The sequence below is a fragment of the Pseudonaja textilis genome, chromosome 3, assembly GCF_049901715.1.
Source record: "Pseudonaja textilis isolate UNSWEBS1 chromosome 3, rPseTex1.2, whole genome shotgun sequence".
In the NCBI taxonomy this organism is placed as follows: Eukaryota; Metazoa; Chordata; class Lepidosauria; order Squamata; family Elapidae; genus Pseudonaja; species Pseudonaja textilis.
Window position 1 is genome coordinate 115,002,745 of NC_141992.1, and position 24,490 is coordinate 115,027,234.

Below are 24,490 nucleotides of genomic sequence, written 5' to 3' on the forward strand. Positions count from 1 at the left end.
GTCCTCCTATTGCTGGCCACCAGACTTTGGTAGGGCAGATAGAAGCTGGGGGGACTTGCCAACAACCATGTTATACTGAATAATCCTGAAATCCTGAATAGCTAAACAGAGAAATTTTAAAAATGTAAAATAAATTAAATTAAGCAGTAGAGCAAAGATTAGTAAGGAAACAAACTTTATTTTGATTTCTCTAATACTTGCCCCAAAGGTTTAAATTTTTTAAAACATGGAAGATATTTAAAAAAGTTGGCTGGCAATCTTTGTAGGTTATGAAATTAGAAACGAAAATTTACTTTCTATATTCTTGGGCTTCTGAACTTTGTGAGAGCTTGAGTTACCAAAGCAAATGAATGGTGACCACTTTTGCAGGGCTTTGGCTGACGATTAGCTAAGGTTTTTCAAAGAAAATAAACAAAGCAGTTATTTTTCTTTCTGTCTTATATTAGTTTTGTTAGATCAACAGAACCTTAATTCTAAAGCCCTCACAGTGAATAATTGGCCATTCTTGCACTGGGCACCCATCCCTACTCCTTAATATAATTGAGGCCAAAAAACCTGATTTGACTTAAGGAAAAAAGAAACCATGTTTTGTTGTTCAGATCAGTCTTTTCTGGCATGTAATACATTTAACAGCTATTCCATACCTCTTTGTTTCCATTCTATGTGCATAATAGTCCCTGTCTATACCTTCCTAAAGAGTGCCCAGACTGTTTTCTTAGGCCACTGCTTGTTTTCATTGAGTTATCTAATTATGCCTAGAGCTTTTTCCCAGAGTTGTTACACTTAATTTAGAACCCACCAATGCATGAGATTAGTTCAAATGATTCTTTCAAATTGGCATTGCCTTGCTTTTGTCAACACTGAGTATTATCAGCTGGTGAGCAGCCCATTCACCTGGTTTTGCAAAGCCCCTATGGAGTTTCCTCCCCTACTTCACATCCTTCTCCAGAAGACTGAGAAAAACACCAGCATTTAGCCAATGTATGATTTATTCTCCTCCCATATTGAAATGTAATCTGTTCTCACCCACAATCAATTTTCTTTTCATCAGATTCACTTACATTAATGGTTGCAGATTCAGGGCTGATCTTCTCTACTCAAACCTACAGCATATTCTTCTCTGCAACCTTTTCAATATAAACTTTCTATGGCCTATTTCTTCAATTTCTTCCACCAACAAATCACATGTTATTTCTCTTTATTGATTATAGACACAGTTTATTTCCTGCTTCAGGTTTTGGTTTGCTTGGAATATTTTGTATCCACCTCGTCCTTCTGATACAGTAATCTCAGGTCAGGTACACAACATATTCAATTATATGTGGTAAAACAAACCAAGACTATATATTCATAGCTCCAATGGTAACCTGTTCCTTATAGGCAGTCTGCTACTTCTTTCTAGAGTTTTTGGAGTAATATTCCAGTAGAGAGTAAGTTATGGCACCTGTATGCTAGCTAGAGACATTTATTTAAATAGTCTGCTGACAAATTTACAACTCTAAACCTTCTTTGACTCTGAAGTCACAACTTCTTCCATTAAGAGACAGAATGTAAGATTCAGAAGTGAAATTCAGAAGGAAGAGGCAGTTCTTTATTGCAAAGCAGTTATTTAGAAACAGGGTTCCTGACAGCACCTGCAGTTCAGGTCCAATTCCCCAAATACTGAAGCCCAGCCCAGCTTCAGTATAGTAATGCTGACAGGGAAAACAAAGATAGACACATTAAAAATCTTTTATGTTTTCATTCAGTTCCTATCCTGTGGGCCTCTATTCCTTTGTTTGTTTCTTCAGCGGGTGTACAATTTAATGCTTTGGTGTGTAGACCTCAGTATCATATAGCTTGGAATAACTAGTCTATGTATTAATTCTTGTTATCCCTCCTTTATTTTGGGTCAAGTCAAGGGAGCATACATATCAATGCCACCATTTCCTATTTTACGCACAACACGAATATAGTGAGTTGGGTTGGGAAGAGAGAAAGAGATGCTTGTCCAAAGTCACCCATACAATTTTATAAAAGCAACACACTTATCTAGAAGTTTGTTTTTTGTTAATTGGCACTACTGATTTGAAACATCTAAGTACTCCCTTTTTACAAAATGTGTTGTTTATAGCACACCAATACCTTCATGTGATCTGGGGGGGAGGGGGTTATTGCGTTTACTGTTGTATGAAACAGCTGTTTTATCATAATCTGAACAGCTATTTAGCTTGTATTATTTACCTTTTAATAAAAGTAAATAATAGCTTTTCTTTTTAAACAAAGTTTGATTTTGCTCATCTCTGATGAGATTGGCCTATTTGCCAAGGAGGGAAAGACAAGATCAATAATATAGTCAGCTGCCTCTGTTGTATTAGCCTTCTGTTGAAATGCAGAAAGAAGCAGAAATAAAACCAGGAGTTCTATCATGATGTATTGTTACATCCCCATTATAATACCAATAATAATGATGCAACCATTCCTCATTCCGTAGCCCCAAATGCTCTTTGAAAGCTTTTTGTTAGGAATGTGAGCTTTTTGTTAAGAGTGTGGGCACACAGAAAACAGAACGATGTAGCTGAAATATACTATGTATATACTATGTAAATAAATAGCGCAACCATTGTTCAACACAGCAAAGCAAAGCAACTCTAGGTGCTTAGAGCTAAGCAGTGGCCTAAACTCCCCAGTCAGCCTTAAATACTAAAGGTTTGAAGCTGGAGCAGTTTCTTTTTCACTACAGTAGGGTCCCCACTTGATCTACTCTTTCTAAAGCCTCTAGATTCTCACATGAAGAGAAGTAAAATGTCTGACTTAAGGGACACATTATTAAATGAAAAGGAAACTTTGATATGATCCGTAGTTCTTGATGCTGGATGGCTTGATCTTCATCAATCATATCTTTCCATCCTTACATATATTCAGACCTCTATTTGGAAGAACACTAATTTTTTGAAGCTTATAAGTTGCGTCTCACAACTGAAAATAAAAAAGAAAGATCATACAAGTAATATATAATGAGAAAATGGGGAAAGTGACATTTTTGTTAGTCTATTTAGCCAACCTATTATTTTTAGAGGGGTCCATTTTTCCTAAATTAAAATTTCCTGTGGTGTTCAAAACCATCTGAAACTCTACCCATAAGGTGCCCCTCTGCTAAAGGAAGTCAGCACAACTTATCAAATCTATTTTTGATTCTTGCTTTGTGTTAAGTGCCCATTCCTTAAGATTCATTGGGCCTGCAAGCTTTTACTATCAGCGTATTTATTTCACCCTCTAAATGAAATCCAATTTGATGCTATTAATATTAATGCACAAGATAATTCTGATGATGAATTAATAAAACACTTAGGCTCCCAATATGCACTTTGCTTTTACCATTTAATGATGTTCTTCACTGGGTGGAGGAAGAGGAGGCAGAAAGATAATCAGCTCCACCAGGAGCCTGAAAATTAGAAGCCTCTTCATTGTTTTAGCTTTCTGCTTTAATGGCAATCGATGGTATTGATTTTGGACTAGAAAAGTATTTACTACATCTTTACTGTGTGCTACAATCCCTATTTAGATTCCTGAAGTATCGCTGGGATGTTACACATGCTTAAAGTATTTTAATTGCCTGCAAGAAGCAGAGTCAAGAATGTGGAATACATATGTCAAATCTTTACCATTTGTTACTTCTCCCATCAATGAAATACTTTCATTTTAAAAACATGAAAGCCATAAAAGACGGCATTATTACATAGTAATGGTAGATACTCAAAAATCTAGTTTTTCTTTCAGAAAAAAGGATGCATCTTTAGCAGCCTCGTTATTATAAAATAATTCTGCATCCATCTCCTTCAGATATGTTATACAAGAGTTTTCTATAAGAACCTTTCCCAACTGGATGCCTTCCCAGGTATATTGAACATCACCTTCAGCAAAGCATGATGGGACTCATGGACCACACCTCTAAACAGCAGCACGTTAACTACGTTTGTGCAATTTTGCTGGTTGTGTTTCTCTCATTCCCCAAACATTCTATTGTTGTGCATTGATTCTTCCCCACTCTTTTATATAATTTAGCTCAATGTAAGTCATCAGAAATTTGAAGTAGCAATTATTCTCAGGGCTATTTGCTTTAGCTCCCAAATCCATTAGTGAAGTTTATCATGTTAACCCTCCCCAAAAGATGAGACTATGTGGATCTGTGCAGCAGAAGCAGAAGCAGAGAAGCCACAGGTGCTTATTCTCCTCCCATTCTGAGAATTTTGGAATTTTATCCTTCCTGCGTGCAAAGGAAATTTGAATATTTTTGTTTTTATGAAATAGGATTGCTGACATCCTCAGAATTGTTGTGAGGTTGGCTCAACTATTAATATTAAATTTGTTTTCCTAAATTTGTTAGGGTTTGGAAGAAAAAATCATTATTTTTCAGTTAAAACAAAACAAAAGACTTAATCCCAAGCAATTACATCTATAGGGTAGTATTTTGTGGGTCCCATTCTGCTAAAGAGTTCCATCTGATGGGGCTCAGATGACTGCCTTTTCTGTTTTGGCTGCTGCCCTCTGGAACATTACCCCCCCTCCCCCCGAAGTGAGGTTAACCCCATCTGCTAGCCAATCAAAAAGTCCCAAATATGTGGTCCTTCCTGCAAATTTGGGGATTCTATGGGAAGCCTGCATGATGGTAATATTGTGTTTCTATGATTCTTCTTTTAAATAGCTACCAAAATGTCACTTGGCTTACTAAATTAGTCAATGGGCCTGTAAATTCAGCCAGATGCTAGCTTTTATTTAATCAAATGTCCAGGTTCTCAACCATTGTATCCAGGACAAATGTCAAGTGTTGGGCTTAACCTTTAAATTTCTGAACAGCTTTAAATTAGATAATTAATGACCTGAATTATTATCCATGTTATCCATCATATACTTGTGCTTCCACCAAACTGGATCACCTTTATGCTCTCTTTCATGTCAAGCAAGAATTTTTGCAGTTATCAAAGTCTCAATAATAATGTATTTTGCTTCACATTTTAGCCTGGTCCTCTCCTTTTAAAATTATTACTTTTAATTCTATTATTTTTGAGAATTTATTTAGTTATTTTATATGTAATTTAACACTAGTTTCAGAAATTATTATTACATGGAAATTATTATTATAGAATTATAGTGGTATAACTTCCAATTTTTTTTCAGATACAAATATAAAATACATTAACCTCTTACTCTAGAATCAACATTAGTACACAATATTTCTATAATCATAAATAGGTCTAATCATCAAATCCCCAAATTAATGTATTATTTCTTTCAGTTTCAAGTTCAAAGGTGGTGTCCAGGTAGAACACAAGCTAGACATGGTGTTGTTTTTTTTCAAAGTAGTCACTTTCATCATCAGCCAGTTCCATCAGGTTCACCATCCATCCTTCCTCTCTTGTTTTCCTTTTCAACACTCTTAATTTTGGTCTTTTTTTAAAAAAAAAAATAAGGCTTTTCTTCTTTTCTAATTCCTATTTTTCTGTTTCTTCATATTTTATCTTTTGTAGAAATTTTAAAGTTTATAAGGAAAAAAAGAAAAGAAATGCATTGGTGTATGTACATATGTACACATATGCCTGACCATCAGGGTAAAGCAAAAGGATGTCCTCCCATTTCTCTCCCACACTCGTTTTTGGAAGGGAACCAAAATCTCTAATTGCTAATTTCACAGAAATTTAAAAAAAAATGCAGACTTACATTTCATTATCCTATACTGCATGAGTATCCATATTCTAGACAGCCATGCTGCCCACAACTCGGTCTGTGCCCAGGCATATTTCTTATTTATGCTTGTTTAAATTTATTCATATTATGCCCATCACTTATGCCCCTGTCCTCCAATTTTTGCACTGAAGGACTGATTGGTATTTTAGCATTTTAGGATGCCTCTTGTTTAAATACCTTGTGTTTTTGTCGGCTTTGCAGTAATTACAACCAATTGTAACAGATATTATATTAATGACAAAGGGTAGCAGTGACAGATTTATGTCTCTGTAATTAGTTCTTCTACACACACTTGAGACTAGAGGCCTAACATTTATTCACATTTGTTCTGAGGCCTGTAAATCTTAGTTGCATTTCACCCTACTGCCCTTCAACCTTTCTGCTACTTAGAGAACTTTTCTTTTCCTTCCACTGCTAGTCACTTATCAGACTCTCTTGTGTCTTACAATTCATGCACAGAAACTTTGGGACAAATAATTATTGAAGTGCCACATCCTGTGAGATGATGCATTGTCTTTTCCATGCCCAATTCCATTTTCCTATCCAACCTTATTTGTTCTCTCTCTCATGTGCAAAAAAAATTTGAAGTCCATTTCCCTTAGGAAAAATGTGGCTGTTCCTTGTAGGACTAACTTAGAATATTCTGGACTTTGAATCTTGTTTCTCAAACAATTTAGATTCATTAAGCTCTGATAATAAATATGTTTAGGTCTTGCTTCTAGGGATTAGCAGACCAAAATAAGGCTTTTACACTTTATAATCTGATCCAGCAAGTGTCTGGATCCTCCAAAATTGATAGTCACATGGCCATTCCAGAAATAATGAGAAAGAATTGCACAGTATAACACTCTAACATTAACCATTTCCATTTTAACCTTTTTAAACATTAACAATAAACAGAACTGTTTTATCAACTCTTAAAGCTAACAAAGTGTTGCGAATTGTTTGCCATCTCCATGCACTCTTTTTCTGACAACACTAGCTGTAATTTCTTTTGGCTAACTTCCACACTGCAAGGATCTGCTGGAAGCAAAATTACAAAATTTGCTTCTATCAGGATTCTAGGCAAAATTCTTTTCAATCTATATATGAGACTGAAAAAATGGGAGGTTGCCAAACATCTAGCAAGCAACAGCTTTGGATGATTTGTGGGACCATCAGCCATGCATATTTGCTGACAGATGACAGACAACTCACCTGGTTTTGCAATCCAGTGCAAGCAACAAGTACAGAAAGGTTAGGGAACATCTGGTGGTCTCCATGTGCCAATTACGTTTGGTTTAATAGGTCACAACTTTTAATACAATGTGTTAAGTTTTAATTATCTCTTCGTAGTCTGTGTTAATTATCTTTTGGTTAACAAGTTTCTGCTTTTTTTAACATTCCTTTATGAAGATCAAGACATGTGTACCATAAGAATGAAAAATCTACACAATAAATTACAAAGTAACCCATACAATTGACACAGTCCTTTGTAGACTAAACATCTTGGGCCTGCTTCCATCTGGCGATTACATTAAAAACTCTGTCAATATCACTCACATTAGTCTTCTTTAACCTTCTGGAAGCCTAAAGCAACTAGAGTCTGCCTGCATTTGAATTACTTACAGAGACAACCAGTTTCCTATTTTAGAAACCAGAATTTGAATATACAGTTAACAATGGCTTTAAGCATCATTGTATTTATTTATTTATTTGCTTGCTTGCTTATTTACTTATTAGCTTATTTATTGATCAGATTTATTTATTTATTTGCCAGCCATCTTGTGATTCAAGGTGATTCTGGATGACAGATAATTGTATTAATTATTTCTTGTTTTGTTATGATGTTTTAATTATTATATAATTAAATTTGCCAATAATATAAGTTGCCAATAAACGTGAAATGTTTGATTCCCTCTGTGTTGCAGTCTACTTGCACTGGGGAAGCTGCTGACACTCATTGGAGTAAATATTCTGATTGTAATAAATTCAAATATTGGAATGTTCCTAGAACAACATGGGGAAAAGATGGGAAAACGTCACTGTAATCAGCATCAAAATTTTAGGAAGATCTAGGAACCAGAATTGTTGAGATTAGGCTGAATGCGGATTCTGGAATCCCTGGAAGGAAAAAAAGGACATGAATTTAGGAACAGTGACTAAAGAAAAGGATCAGTGTTGTTGAATGGCGTACTAAAAAGACTGTCCAATGTACAAGTTAGAAAAATAAGAGGGACTGAAGTGGATCTCTAGCCGAAAATCTGAGACAAAGTTGATCCTTGACATGGGCTGGAAGAGAAAAGATAAAATTAGTCAGAAACATAGTAGGGAATCTTTAAAATCCATCAGTGTAATTTTAATGTGTGTATGTTGAAGAAATATGTCCATGTACAAACCAACACAATGTATTAACTCTCGCAAGTTACTTTTGTTTGATTTTTTTCTAGCTTCATTTCCTTTGTAACTTTACATTGTTTAGTTTTGGTTTTGATAGTTTTGTTCAATCAAAAGCAACATTTTTTTAATGTCAGGGGAACAGTAAGATAGAGCTGATCTAAAGAGATTTGCAAAAATAAAAACAATGGGAAGAGGTATTTCCTTTACATCTACCCACTTAAAAAAATAAACCAGTTTCTTGTCAGACCATTTGGAGAATTAGTTTGCAGATTTTTTTTTCCTTTTAGTTTTATAGCTAATATACTTCTGCATATCTGAGAAAATCTCTTGAGTGTGCAGAATTTTATTTTATGCATTTTCTGAAGGTTTTTTTATCCTGTTCTTCAAGTGAAAAAATCATCCAGAGCGGCTTACAAAAATTAATAAAAGGCAGAATCTGCTTTCCGACTTCACAGTAAGGCATAACATAAAAGGTTTGGAAGGAAGAGAGGGCAAAGAAACTCAATCCCTGCTTTTAAATATCACAGCATTATTTTGGGGTACTTTATTTTACTTTTAAACTGTCAGATATTGGACCACCCAACTCTCAAATCAGAGCATTGCCAGAATGGTTTATCCCACCATTTCAAGGATTACAATAGTTGTTAAATAGGGTGCTTGTTAAAACATTTATTCACAACAGTTATTGAGCAGGGTGCTTTTTAAACTGTCTGCACACACTGAAAAATTAAGACGTTAATCAAAAGCAAACCATGTTAGTTGAACATATATTTGATTCATTTTGGTAGGGTCAGGGCATCTGACTCAGTATATAACAGGGATTCTCTCTCTCTCTCTCTCCCTCCCTCCCTCCCTCCCTCTCTGCAAAATACAATGATATGGTGATGAACTGTGTGGTAGGTAAGGGATGTTTTTTTCAAAGTTTGTACTGTATATTTAAGAGGTAACTATGTTTAAATTTGGGTTCTAATCAGAAACATAATCTGAAAAACAATTAATCAATCCATGAGAGTTTGGAACAAAAAGTTATAACAAAACAATAAATACAATATTAATAAGCACATAACTTCATAAAATAACAAAATAAAGAAATTTCAGTAATTAGGTCCTTCTAACTCAGTACTTGAGTTAATACATATTTCCCTAAGCTATAGTTTGTTTTAGTCACAATTTGTTAGACAATCCATGTGACCATAGTCACGAACCATGATCAACAAAGTATAATAGCTGGGTTCCTAGAATGCTTTAAGGCAAAAAACAAACAAGTCATGCTATGATTTAACCCAACTGGTAGCCCAGCCTAATTTCTCTGAGTACAAGCTGGGGTTGGACTGACAGAGGTAGTATTCAGCAGGTTCTGACCAGTTCTGGAGAATCGGTAGTGGAAATTTTGAGTAGTTCAGAGAACCGGCAAATACCACCCGTGACTGGCCCCAGCCCCATCTTTCTCTCTGCCTCCCAAGCCCCAGCTGATCTTTTGGGTCTTCTTTGGTTGCCCTGCACAGGAGAACAGTGCTGAAAAGCAGGTTAGTGGGGTTGGGAGGGAATGGGATTTTATAGTACCCTTCCCCTGGAGTGGGTAGGGAATGAAGATTTTACAGTATGCCATGCCCACCAAGCCATGCCCACCAAGCCACATCATGCCCACAGAATCGGTAGTTTAAAAAATTGAATCCCACCACCCGTTGGACAAGTATCTTTTATAACAGGCTGATTCCCTAAACAGACCTGATGCATCCTGGCCAGATTATTAGAGATAATATCTTGACAGTAGGAAATAATAGTTGGTTGATCGTTCTGAGTAGCCTCAGAACATCTGGAAAGGGGACACCCTACTTTCTCATTCATGTATGCATTATTCTAAATCCACTACCTGTAAGACAACAAAAGGCATAGCTGGATTCTGAGACAATAAAGATTAAGCTGGTCTTTCACAGGTCCATGAGAGTCATGATTGATATGTAACAGGTTAATGTGTAAATAAAGCTACATTTATAAAACAAAACAATTCCATGTTTGCCCTTCAAGTGAAACCAAGCCTGAGTTTGCATTTCATTCCTAGAGCTTGCCATTTGCTTACAGAAGCTTTATGTATTTGCATGAGCAATTTTGTGGAGATGGAGATTTGTGAAGGCAGTGAAAGTAAGAATAAGGCAGTGCACAACAATAACCAACACTTTAAAAAAATGTTTAAAGCAGGAATGCTCTTTGCCATTGCCAAAAACTATCCGAGAAAACCATGACAGTAAGACCTTGTCTATAGGACAGTAAAACCTGATAGGAATTATTGTTGTGGGGCTCATGCTTATGTAACTCTGTTTAATAATCTGGTTTAGCTTGTTTTTTGTTAGACATAGCTTTATGTCTTGCCCCCCAAAATGTTGGGGAAGTAAAATAATCATCCTCCGGCATACCGCTGTTACCACTGATATGTATAAAAGTCTTTCTCTCTGCTTTTAAGGTGATGAAAAGGACAACTTGATTCTGTCTAAATCAGAAGAATCTGATATGATGTCAAAGCCTTTGGCAAAACATAGATTGACTTAATTCTTTCAGTGATGAACTTTGGTCCACAGCACTTAACAACCGCAAGAGGGAGAAACTCAATATAAAAGAGAAAATCTCCTTGTTCAGGTTATCTTGACTCTGCTGCAGGCAAAACGTCGAACTATTTTTTTTTAATCGAGATTCTCTGCAGCAGCCCTTTCCCAAATGCCAGTATCCATCACTGATGACTGGATCAATAGCTGTGTTTTGGCCCCAGTCTCCTACGAGAGATGGCATGCCATCCCTGACAGACAAATATCACAGTTAAGCAAAGTATCCAGCCAGACCTAGTAACATTTTTATTGATTTTTGTTGTGCAAATAATGTCTTTTTGGGCTGAATAAATGGCTTTGAGCCAAACAGTCATTGTTTATGATTCCAAAATGCAATAAAAGGACAGGAAATATATTATAGCCAGTGTCTCAAGGCACACAACATAATCATCCTTTGGTGGTGAAAAACTATCCGGCTGAACCTTGGAGTGCATATTTATCCATGCTGAAAGGTACCTGTAGGACTTGCAAATCTTACACCAACTGTCCTGTTAGGAAACAGATGGCATTGCCCTTTAACCCCCCAAATCACTACCAGAAAAAGTCGGGGGGGAATCGCTATATTTCTTCAATCAATACAATGAAAACACTTCATTACATTCCCTTTTTGTGAATAATCAGACTTGTTGGAACTGCATTTATATGCTTTCAAATGGCATGTCCAGATTTTTTTTTCCCCCAATACCACTGCAGGCGACCTATTTCTCACTGTTTAAAAATATGCATGGCAACAACTCTTGATGGAACTTTCCCTAATCTGGCTTCTTCCAGATGTTTGGTTTATAACGCCCAGGTGTCCCAGCCAGCGTAACAAATAATCTGGGACAACAGAGACTAGGAAATGAATGTCAGTCTGCATGTGTGAGCTTGATATACAGTATGTATGTTGAATGGATGGAAGGGGAGGAGAGGAGAGGAGAGGTTAATCAAGGCAATAAAGAACATGCATTCTTGAAGAAGTAAATCTGGACTCATCTGGATGGATATTTTTTGCAGTATTTCCATATGTATATGAAGTGTCATACAAACAGGCATCCAAGTCCATGTGTGTGTGTGTGTGTGAGAGAGAGAGAGAGAGAGAGAGAAGGGGGGGAGGGAGGCAGGGAGGGAGGGAGGGAGAAAGAAAGAGAGAATGTGTGTGTTATTGGAGCCTATGTCCTAACTACAAGGGAAAGGGAAAGTACATTTTAACATCATAGTAGGAAAGGAAGGGCAGCAGAAGAGATGCCAAAGTGCAAAGTTTGATGATTCCAAAAATTTTAATGTCCTATCATCCTATCAGTTAATTGACACTTCAAATGCAAATATATCTATACTTTTAGCTGTACCTTTCTTTGCTTTATTGAAGGGCCACTTTAAGTGCACAAGCCAATCTTCTTTTATTTCAGTGGGGAAATGAAGTCTTTACTTGAACTCTTCTCCTAAAAAAGAAGAAAAATATGAAAGTGTGAAGTCATTACTTTCAACTGCATTGTGCCTCCTGGCCTCTGGCCTTAGCTGGCAATGTGTTTTGTGTTGTGTTGTTTTGTTTTTAGCTTCAAAATGTGATAAGGCAGAAACCTCCCAGAAGTCTCCCACTGAGGCATCCTGAATTTCTGCCCTGACAGCACCACTGTACATTACTTATTAAGAACATTGCATTGATGCTATGCTGTCAAATCAAATGTGCCTGAAGAATGAGTCATCTCTAGAGGTACCCATTTAAGGATAAAATATAGTTAGGAAAATAGGGAGAATAAACACCAATCCTCATAAAATAATGTGGAAAAAGCTATTCATAAGCTGCATTGAGAAACATTTCTTACAGCTGTCAAGTTAGCAGCCACACAGTAGACTTTAATTCTTTTTCCCATTAAGCATAAGCAGCTCTAAGCCAGTTTCTTAAAAGGCTAGTAGAAAAAAAATCCTCATAATTCCATACTCTGATTTGAACAGGTAAATATCAATAATTCAGACATATTTCGGATTTCTTCTCTTCTTTCCCTCGTCTCTTGTTCTTCCCCCAAATGATCACTTAGTTGCAAGAATGTGCCACAGCAAACATCTGCTGGCTCAGATTCAGATGGTTTCCTATATCATTAAATGCTTGTATATTGAGAGCCAATTTGGTGCAATGGATAGGGCAGCAGGCTACAAACCAAGAGGTGTGAGTTCTACTCCCACCATGGGCACAAAATCAGCTGGTTGATTGTGGGCCAGTCACTTTCTCCCAGCCCTAGGAAGCAAGCAATGACAAACCACTTCTGAAAAACCTTGCCAAGAAAACTGCAGGGACTTTGACGAGGGAGTCTCTGAAAAAGGATACAATTAAATGGAAGGAAAAAAGTATATTAATTATATTTTTTAAATTCAGTGTATCTTGAACCATCATTAAATGGCCAGTCATTAAGTGAGAACTACCTGTACTTTACCTGGTGGGCTGGATAAATATCAAGGGATGGGGCTTTGAAGAGGACAGAAATTCTACCTCCATTGTTTGGGCAGGAGGTGATGAGAAGGTAAGAGTGTAAATATCTCTGCCTTTCAACTTTGGGGGAAAAAAAGAAGAAGGTGGGCAAAGCTACAACCAATCCTGTTGGTTTTCCTGCAGGGACATTTGCAGAATCTCTTGGCAACTATGTATTTTTCCACTTCAAATGACCTGGAGGGTCTGAGCAGAAGTCACTTTTCTTGAATGGAGAAAAGCTGTCCCTACAATGTCCACAGTGAAATAGCGGGTGATAATGGAAGATGAAAGATCAGTTGGTGCCCCATTCCACCCCATCCCTCCATGAGCCAGATGATCAGAGTTAGCAGGTGCATGAACCAGAAGCTCCCCATGTATGAACTGATGCTTTATTCCTAGCAGAAATATAGATAGAAAGTTTAAAATAGCAATGCTTCTCATTTAAAGAATATAAACAGAATCAACACGAGCAAGATCAGTTCCTTAAAAATATGATAAATCACAGTCCTAGTGAAGGATTAGTCAATCTAGAAGAGGAAAGGAGAGAGTTTTATACAGCATTATTTATTTTAAAAACTATACCAATCCTTACTGAACATTTTTGTGCTTCCGGAATAGGGCCATACCTTAGGGCCTATGACAATTCAAATTTGCCATGGCCAGCCCACTGTGGGACAACTCATTATAGCCAACTCACTGCAGGACAAGAGTTACGCTGGTATCAAAGAAATAGTGGAATAGAATCATTAAAGAAAGGATGCAAAAGGAGGGACAGAGTAAAATGTGAATGCCAACATTAAAATATTTTTTTAGTTATTTTAAATCATTAAGTAGAACTGTTAAATTGTCCGACAGCAAGAAGGCCATGGCGAATTAACTGTGGCAAGTTGTCCCATTCTGCATATGTTAAATGCCATATCTTTAAGGGTGGAAACATCTTGAAAAATGGGCAATAACAAAATGACTAATTTTTTTTCAAGCAGTTAGGAACCTGGCTTCTCTGTTTTAAATCTTCCCTTTCTCAGGAAGCAAATTCTTTAACCAGGACAGGCAACCACGTTATGTATTTATTAAAAAAAAAGTTTTATTCAAAAAATCAAGTCTACATAGTAAAGACTTTTAGTAATACGTCCCTCCAAAACCTTAAACTCCAGCATTCTCAACAAGAGAAATTTTATTTGAAATTTTAGAAAATAACTCATGGAGACATTCAGCATTATCTGTCCTTTTGAAGGGAACAATCACTTTGGAAGAATAATTGTACATGGCTATACATTACAGTGTTTTGCCATGATGCCTCCTGTTAGCCACACAGCCACCATTGAGTTTTCATTGTAGCAATATGGAAGCAGTTTGGCGTTGTCTTCTGAGATGCTTTTTCAACTTTCCTTGCCTTAGAATTACTTTTACGTCTCCCATCCAAGAACAACCCATGTTTAATGTTCCTTAGCTTCCACTTTCCAGCCCAGCTACGATTACTCAAGTGCTGATACTCACTGAAACCATTTAGTCGTAGTTATGCATTTATAAATATAAATATGAGAGGAGGTAATGCCACATATCATGACCCAACCAGATTCAATCTTCAATTTCTAGGCCATTTTAGATTTTTGAAAATTTTTGAGAAGGGAATGAGCACTGGAGAAAATAAGTCACTTGGATCTCTTAATGCATTGCAAGCCTTGATATGGTATCAAAATCACATTGATTGCTCTAGGCGCTGACCGGTGATGAGACTGTTAGAAGTGCAACTCTTCTTGCTAGATTTCTAAGTGACATTTGATACCATCAGATGCCATATCTTATTGGACTGTGTCCAAGGATTGATAGTGGAAGGCTCTATTTCACAATGGTTCACCTCTTTCCCAAAGAGAACATTCTAGTCAGCAGCAACAGCGAGGAAAGATTATGGCCATGATGGGGTGCTACAGGGTTAGTCACACTTCCTTCTCCAATTTGACATCTGCATTAAATTGCTTGTTGACATTACCAACAGCACAGGGTATCACTACTATGCTGGTAATACCAAGGGGTAGGTTTGTAAGGCCAAACAGAAGATATGGTATTCCAGTGTCTGGGGGCCTTAGATTTGGGAAGGCTCAGATTCAATCCTAGCAAGACAGAGTCTCTATGAGTTTGAAAGTCTTCTAATAGAGATATTTATTCCATGTTTGGCTCTGGGCATGATTGCACTGCCCTATGCAGAAATGTTTCCCAACCTTTTGACCCATAGTTCCTGTTTGAAGAACAAGTGGCAGCTATAGCTACAGGATCTTTCAGAAACTACATCTATAGCAGTAACTGTGGTCTTTCTTGGATCGGGAAGCCTTATCCATTGATGCTTTAGTCACCTCTTGTTTGGAGTACACAAAGCACTCCACATGGGGTTCCCCTTCAAAGCCATCCAGAAGCTTCAGCTGTTCCAGAATGTAGAGGTGTATGTAAGGCTGGGAGCCTTTAGATTTTTCCATGTAGCACCTCTACTGTGAGAGGTGTTGCACTGGTTTCCACTTTACTACTGGGTGCAATTAAAAGTGCTAGTTATCATCTTGAAAGTAGCCTAGGACTTGGACAGCCACCTTCTTCCAGAGATTTTTGCTTGCCTGATAAACTAGGAAAGATCAAATTCTTTCAGGTCTTTTCATTTAAGAAATGTCATATCCAAGAGACTTGGGAACGAACTATCTGAATTGCAGTCCCCTCTGATGGAATAACATTCCTCTCCAGATAAGGTTGGCTTCCCCCCCACACCTTTTTTTTCTTTTTTTTTCTTTTTGTTGTTTGTTTGTTTATTAATGTTTTGTCTTGTTTTAGAAATACATTATAATCTGGCTGTTCTAGAAGGTCTTGGAATAGTTATATGATGAGGGGGACTATCTTGCTATGGGTTTGGAATCTGTGGGGTATTCCTCAAGATACTGTGATTTTGTTCTGCTACTGTTTTTACTATGATTTTATTACAATGGTGATATAATTTTAAAAACCACTTGAAGCTTTATTTGGATTAAAGCAGCATATCATAGCAAGTAAGGAAGTAAATAAATAAATATTGCTGATTCCCATAACTCTCTCAACCGAAGGAAAATTTGTACAGAAATTGTATACACAGTGGTAATCAAATGTTCCTGGACAATCTAATTTCTGTTTCATCTTAGCAATGTTTTTGAATTAAGACACAGATGATGATGGTGATGATTGATGATTCCATTTCTGTCTGTACGTTGTTAGATGATTCACTCACAATACTCCCGGTGGCTCTGAAAAGAAAGCTCAAACTTTTCTCTATTAAAAAATAAAAAAGAACTGTCTTTTAAATTGGCCTTTTCTCTGAGGTTGATAGGGGAAAGGAAAAGGTTTCCTGGCTCTGTTATTTTCTATTTCTCTCTTAGATTTCTGCTTTTATTTAGTTTCCATTTTTCCCCTTTATGGTACCAGCTACAGATGTCAGAAGGAAAACAGAAAAGCTGCCACTTTAGATGATGGGAAACCTTTCTATAAGATTTAACCCACCAGAGTGTTGGTACTGTGACATGAAGATAATAAAGAGATGATTGCTACAGAACAAAATCACTTTTTCTAACTAAAGGAGAGTTAAAGAGACTTTCCCCCTCCTTTTATAAACCTGCTGCCACGGCATGGTATTTTCCCTGGAGGGCAAGCAATGCTCTTCTTATCTCCCAGGTCAAATCTTCTGCTCCACTTCCCCTGTCTCCAAGCAAATGAATGGGAAAACAAAGAGGCAGGTATAGACACAACCAAAACCTGATAGATTGGTTGCATTTTAAAGCCAGTGACAACAGCACAGAGCCAGGCAGGGTGGTTGAGTTCATGTAAAATGATTCCTAAATTATCCCAACAATTCCGGTTATGCTTTCAAGCTGGGGAAGGGGGGGAGGATGACTACTTCAACAGTGGTTTTTTAAAAATACCTTTAATACACTGGAAGGAAACTTGAGACAGCTCAGCCCCAAAGGCAACCTTGCAACCCCCCTTTTTTAAAAAATAAATGAAATAAATAAGCCAATGACAGACTCTCTTGGGATTAACAAGCTTTCTAGTTTAGACAGTGTTCCCTGATGTACTTCATAATAAGATGTGAATTTGAATCATAATGGATTTTTCATTCTACGAGATGGACCTTTCCAGTTAAAATGTGTATTTGATTCCTTCCCCAGCAAAACAATATACATTATTTAAAACAAAGCAAACACACAAAAAAGCTTAAACAATAGGATTGCAAACTTTAAAGATTTTTTTTTTAAAAAAAGGTGTAGCTCCCATGCCAGTCAAATTTCTCCCATCTTCTTGAAACAGCTGGACTCTGTTATGTGTTCAAAAGCAGGTCATTCAAGGGCCACCACAGTAAATGCCCAATTTTGGTTAAGCCTACTGCAAGTTCTCATCATGAGGGCTTATAGTATGGGATATAGTCATCTGCATCAAACTGTTACATGGCCTAATAGACTATTTGGATTAAGAATCCTGTGTTGTGAAAGGCTGTGTAGGTCAAAAATACTGTGAGTTGAGCTCGTACATAAACCAGAAGATAGTATAATTGAGATAAAGATGATCTGGTGTTCTCAGACCTCTTTCCATTTCCATTACAAATGGATTGAGGTATACTCTGAGAAGTCTTCTAAGTTAAGGGTCTTCAATCTTGGCAACTTTATGATTTGTGGACTTCAACTCCCAGAATTCCTCAGGTAGCATGGCTGATTGAAGAATTCTGGAAGTTGAAGTTCACAAGTCATAAAGTTGCTAAGGTTGAGACCCCTGTTCTAAGTCATAGTTCAGACAAAACATACATGACTAATTAAGTAAAATGAAAATTTTACTATGAGAGAAGAGATTTAAAACATATCCCCAAAGCTTGTGTACTCAGAGATCATCTAAGATATATTAGCCTTTGAGATGGTCCAGATAATATCCACTCTTTCTAAAAATGTATAGCAATAGCATTTTAGACTATATACCACCTTATAAGTGCTTTATAGCACTCTTTGGGCAGTTTACAAAGTAGGCATTATTTGTGTAGTGCTCCCAACAATTTGAGTTGTCACAATTTTACTGACCTCGGAAGGATGGAAGACAGAGTCAACCTTGAGCCCTGTCAGGATCGAACTGCAGACTGTGGGCAGAGTCAACCTGCAATACTGTTGTTCAATCGATTTAAAAACTAATGAAATTTCTAATAGTTTGTGCAATTTTGCTTAAATATAGAATCAGCACTTCTCAGAAAGATTGTCCCTTGCAAAACTGGTGATTGTACAAATGCAGACCGTTGGTTTCTTTGGTTTCACAGATATCATTTAGCGTATGCATTGTTGGATGAGTAAAGCAAACTCTTTTCTTGCATAGGAATCATGATCCTGCAAGACATAGGCAACAAGACCTGCCTCCTCTTAGATGTTACAGTTCCAGATCTTTTTCTCTTGTCTGCCATGTCATCTACAATTTTATGACAGCTTTCTTATCCTTCTCTATAACAGTAGAGGAAGTAAGGCACGGGATAGGGAAGTTTGTGATATGATTCTATAGCCCATGTTTTACATACCTGCAGTACTGGTTATGAGGAGGAAAGAAAGAAAGCAGACGCTAAACAGCTACAAGCTGATTATATTTTAAGTTTTAGCTTTATCTGCAAGTGTTACATTTAGGGCCCTACAATTAAGAGATGCTAAAATGCATGCCAATGATACGTTCGAGTTGATAACAAATGGTTTAAGTAAAGATCTCTCTAAAGTTTTTATTTCCCCCCTTTTTTTATTAAAAAGAAAAGTCTGTGGCCTGGGAAGGCTGGCAGGGAGGGAAAACATTCTGTCCAACTATTTGCAACAATATTGTCATAGTAACCTATTCCTTGTGGAGTGTGATTATAGGAACTGGTAGCAAGGAAAGCAATAGTGAGGATTTTTCTTTTCAGGGTTATCTAGCTTTGAAAGGATCATGTTCAAACCCAGAAGAGATAAAAGCAAGACTATACAGAATGTAAGCCGGACTGTTAAGCATTTCCATATGACAAACGTCTCTCTTGAGATCTGACCTGCCTGTAGATTCCCAGTTTACAGATCTGAAGGAATCAGACCCATCCTCTCCTGCCCTGAAGAAGGGAACCAACTGCAGCTTCCTTTTGAAAACTCATTAAAAATTCTCTCTTAAAAAATGTGCACAATAACTCTTTCTCTCTCTTTTCTTTCTTTCTTTCTGTCTCTCTTCATGAAAATTCAAAAGGGTACACATGCACAGAGAGAGAGAAAGAGAAAAGGTTTAGAAATTTGCTCTTTAGATTCAACCCTTAGGAGGAAAATCATGCAAAGACTATTCTAAGAGAAATTATGACTCTAAATAGAAGATAATCTTTTTTTGCAATTGGCCAGTTATATCTACAGTTATGTCCACAGTTATGTCTAACACCTAATGTGAAATCAATGCAAAATTATAGAGAAAAATTAATCCAAAATTAAAAATTTGACTTTGACGTAACAGTGAGCTAATTTATCACTGTCTCACAGCAAACTCTGACCCTGAATGCTAGGAAAAAACCAAAAGTTTAATTAAGTCTATCCGGATACAAAGGGGAAAAAACATTTTGAAAAAAATAAGAGACTGACCCTTTAAAAATAGTCCAGTGACAATGGAACATGTCTTATAGCCATAGGGTGTTGAACTAAACTAAAAAAAGGAGGGGTGTCTAGAGTTTTAAGACCATTTCATCCTGGTTGAATGCATTCCACAGAACAAAAATCTAAAAAGTACAATTTCTACTGAAATTGTACATTCTAGAGCCCTCCTTGCTATTTTTATTCATGTTTATAATTTTGATAGTATATAAATGGTATATAAAGCATGGCACAGAATAATAAAATATTTAAAATTAATCTGAAAAATCTCCTCATAAGAGAAAATGACAAATGGCCTAATAATAATAATAATAATAAGACAATCAATGAAAATCCAGAAATTCTCCAATGCTATTTAGAGTCTAACCCACTAACTCCTGGTTTCTACAAACAAATGTATGAAGTTTAAAAAGCAAAGTCTGAGAATGAAATACCACTACATGACAACATATTGTTCATTGATGCTACATTCACAGAAACAAGGTCTTTAAAGACATTGAATTTAATGAATTGGAATTCTTTTTTAAATGAAAACAAATTATTTCAAACTGAAAAAGAAAAAAGTAATGTGCTACCAGAGGAGTAGAACAAAAGATAAACATCCATTTAGATACCACGATTGAACAATAGTTCAAAATAATGATGCAATTGTTTGAATATCAACAACTAAGAAAAGAAGGTGTTTTAGAATGCATAAAAAATATAATAACATTAATGCACATCCTTTGAAATGTATTAATCCATATAAACCTTTAAATGAAAAGCTGCATGGACCCATCATGTATGTATTTATTTATTAAATTTACATGCTACCCATCTCCCAAAGTGAATCTGGGAGCTTATAATTATTATAAAAAAACATTTAAGGAAACAAAATGATTGCAGAAACCATGGATGAATAAAAACAAAATGTGATGAATCTTCTAAGAAAATTAATCATTATGATCAAGCAATTCCAGAAACAAAGGAAATTTTGGTATAGAAAAATAAGAAAACCATGTAAATGGAAAATATTGCAATTTTATGTAATATAAACATAATAATAATTTATGGACTTTATATAAATTGTAAAAGAGCAAGTTAAGAAGATGAATAATTGGAGTGTACCAGGAAAGAATGATCTTCATGGATTTTGGCTCAAACATCTTAATCAATTTTACATTCTTGTCTTGCAAATTATTTCAATCAAATGTTGTAGCAAGGATCAATAAATTACTGCCTCGTTATATGTCAAACTTTTTTGATTATGAAAAAGAAAAGAAAAAGAAAAATATATTACATTTTGTGTCCAATCACTTGTTTGCCTACAGCGGATTGTCTCAACCATGGCAATCTTAAGCATCGCGGCTGGGACTTGTGTGAGTTGAAGTCCACCCATCCGAAAGCTGTTGAAGTTGAGAAGCATTGCCCTACAACATTGAAGCTATGAAGAGGAATTATAGCTCATCACATTTACAAATGCCTGGTTTCAAATTCATTGTAATCTGCAAAGCCAAAAAGAGAATGTTAAAAACAAATTCTAGATGTACAAAGACATTTTTTGATTAACAAAAGTCTATTTTAAATAAGCTTAAAAGGTATAAAACACATCTCATATAGCATGGATTGATTACAACAAACATTTAACTCTGTACCCATGATTAGGTTAAAAGAATGTTTGCGATTGTTTTGCAATGTATAAGAAAAATGCAGTTTGTAATTAATGCACTAAAAATAATGAAGAAAATGTTGAGGATAAATATAGAAGAATTTAGAGAAGTCACATTGGAAGCGGAATTTGTCAAGGAGATTCTTTTCCTCCATTTCTTTTTAATACAACTGTGATTCCACTGACAATAATTTTGAATAAAAAGCCTTTGAATTAGCCAAGCAAAGGACAGAAGTTTCCCATTTGCTCTACATGGGTGATTTGAAATGAAATGCAATTGCTTTTAAATATAGATTGAATATTTACTTATGATATCTAAATGGAATTTGTATAGGGTAACAGTGCAACAGTGGTAATAAAAAAGGAGAAATGGGATACTCAGATGGAATTGAACTATGGAATGACACTGAAATCAAAGCATTAACAATGAAGGAAAGGTATTATGATGTTTTAGAAGCAGAAAACCTTTTGCATGCCCAAATTGAAAAGAACACCAGTTCCAAATATATAAAATGGGCTAAGTAAATTTTAAGATTGAAGCTCAGTAATAGTAACAAACTGTTTGACTGTTCTTGGACTATGTTGTACAACAGTATTATTGACTGGACGCAAGCTGAACTAGATACTGCACATGGCAAAACCTGAAAATATAATGACAATACATTATGAATTGCACCCAAAAAGCTGTGTTCACCTGTGTTTACTAAGGAAAATTGGGAGTTTTGGTTTCTTACCAGGGAAGTAGGCAGCGACAAGTAAAAGTAAAGGCTTCAATGATTACATAAATGGTAGTAAAGAGGAAAATGCTGATAGAAGTCTACAAAGAAAATGTTTATGTCACAGAATCAAATGTGGCTGTATAGCTCCAACTTCAAATGAAAAACTGGAAAGATCAACTTCTGCAAAGTAAATATCTGAAAAGAACTGAAGGCAAGTTGCACAATAACAAAATTTGCCAATGGCTTCAGATTGGAAGGAAGCCTAAAGTTTAAGATTTGCAGCCCCAAAATACACACTCACAATAGATGTCATAAAAATGAAAATTCACTTCCAGGAGGCCCGTTTTTTGCTTTCCCTGAGCCTCCGTGCACACCCTGCACTTACCTGCATCCAAAATGGGCTGCATGGGGACTCCTGGGAGAGGCAGGGTGAGGTGGGTGAGGCCAACCAGGAGTGAGATTTGGGGGATCTCCGAATTGCACAGAATCTTAGCTAGGGGCTCTTCCGAATCCCTGCAAACCCCCAGCAGCCCACCCCTGGGCCATCCCTTAGGTTTGTTCTAGTAGTGAATTTCTGCATTGGAAGGAAATAGGATTAAATGATCTCCAAGGTTCCTTCCAACCCTTACATTCAAATATTCTATGAATGCCCTATATCTAGACTGTGAAAGTCCAAACAGCTACTAGATAGCAGAAAAGAGCTTGAGTTTTATAGCTCTTTTTGCTACCATTTAGTATTCATCTAAATTTCTGTAGTGCTGATACAGTATAATTATCCCTTAGAGTCTTTATCTGGAGGTATCAGGCACTAAGCTTAGGAAGTGGATTTTACACATGCCAAGGCTGTGCTATGGTCCTTCCTCTTTCCAGACATCCACTAATTAAAAGGTTCACTAAGTTGAGAAGTGCCAGTTATGTACAGGTAACATTAGCTCAACTATGGATCCAAACATGGTTGATCTCTAGCTTGCTAGCCTCATCAACAATCATACAATTGTCAACTAGCAAGAAAGACTGCTGATAATATTTGTCCTTCTGATGAATCCCTCATGGTTTTCCTCATGTCTTTTATGGGGGTGGGAGTGGGGGCAGAATTGATTGTGGCAGAAGATTGTTGACAAAACTTGGATTCATTTGACTATTTTCAGTCCATGAGGAACTAAGGGTGGAAATGTACTTGTGGTTCTAAATGACTAATGTAAATAAACTCTCTATTCCTACAATATTGCTAAAAGCCATCTTTGTTAAACTAGAATAAGGCTTTTGTGAAACAATTTACTGACTTGCACATATACATAAAAGAGAAACAATTGTACCCCCCAACAACCCAGGGGAAACATACAGCCTGTTAGCCATATTTGCATTGCAAAAATACATAGCCTGAAACAGGTTTTTACCTCGGACTTCTCCTATTGTACTTAATACTAAGGCTACTATAGTTGAGCAACAGAAATCTAGGTGAGAAAAAGAGTGAAAATGTAAAGTATACTTCTTATATTATTGAAATATTATTTGGGACTTTTATAAGAAATTTGAAGGTTCTTTAACTCATATTAATTGGTCTTGTTCTGCAATAGTTTTGTTCTACTTATTAATTAATACATGTATTGCCAAATTGCTATTAAGTCACATTCTTATTCCAATTTGGAATAAGCATGTTTTGTGGCATGCTTTGCATTGAACTGTATGATATTGTTGTCACAGTCATGGATCAGTTCTGAATTAGATATATGTATCAAGACAGAGCAGATTTCGTGAACCTATTCCATTTCATTATTGTTCAATCTATTTTTTCATGAAAAGACTCATTCATTATCTGATTAATTGAAAAAATAATATTATGATATTGCATGCATTTTTTTCATATTCTTAATGAAGGCAATCACTTGTGCGGCAGTGTGAATGCAGTTGATTAGAACTGCTCTCCTGGTAACTATTACTAAGAGATGGCAGACCTGCATTTGCCTCTCTGGATGACCACTTTGCAATTGTAGGGCATTCTGGGAAATTAAAAGGATGGCAGAAGATTGGCCACCAAAATCAGCTTGAGGAAGATAAATGAAGGGACAAATGAATAATAATAGTAATAAATATAACTTGACTGGAGATTACAGAATTAAAGAAACCTAGAATTGAGGAGGCATTTTGGCCATCAAGTTCAATACCATACTCAGTATAGGAATTAACCTTTTATTATTATTGTTATTATTACCAGATAATTTTCAAATGACTCTGCGCTAATTTGGAGATGATGTATCAGTTTTCTTTCTACTGTAGCTGTCATTTACACATTCAAATGACCATTTGATCCTTAGTCATCAAGTGATAAAAAGCCATTTGGACTGCTTTTAATT

At 36.2% G+C, this 24,490-nt stretch overlaps 1 long non-coding RNA gene across 1 annotated transcript; it reads right to left on the reverse strand.

The window, feature by feature from the left end:
- Positions 1-6,971: 6,971 nt before the first annotated feature.
- Positions 6,972-18,305, reverse strand: LOC148126296 (uncharacterized). The gene is made up of 3 exons (XR_015743072.1): positions 18,222-18,305; positions 12,032-12,124; positions 6,972-7,995 (listed from the first exon to the last, which is right to left on the reverse strand). It is a non-coding gene; the product is annotated as an uncharacterized LOC148126296 (long non-coding RNA).
- Between the last annotated feature and the right edge of the window lie 6,185 nt (positions 18,306-24,490).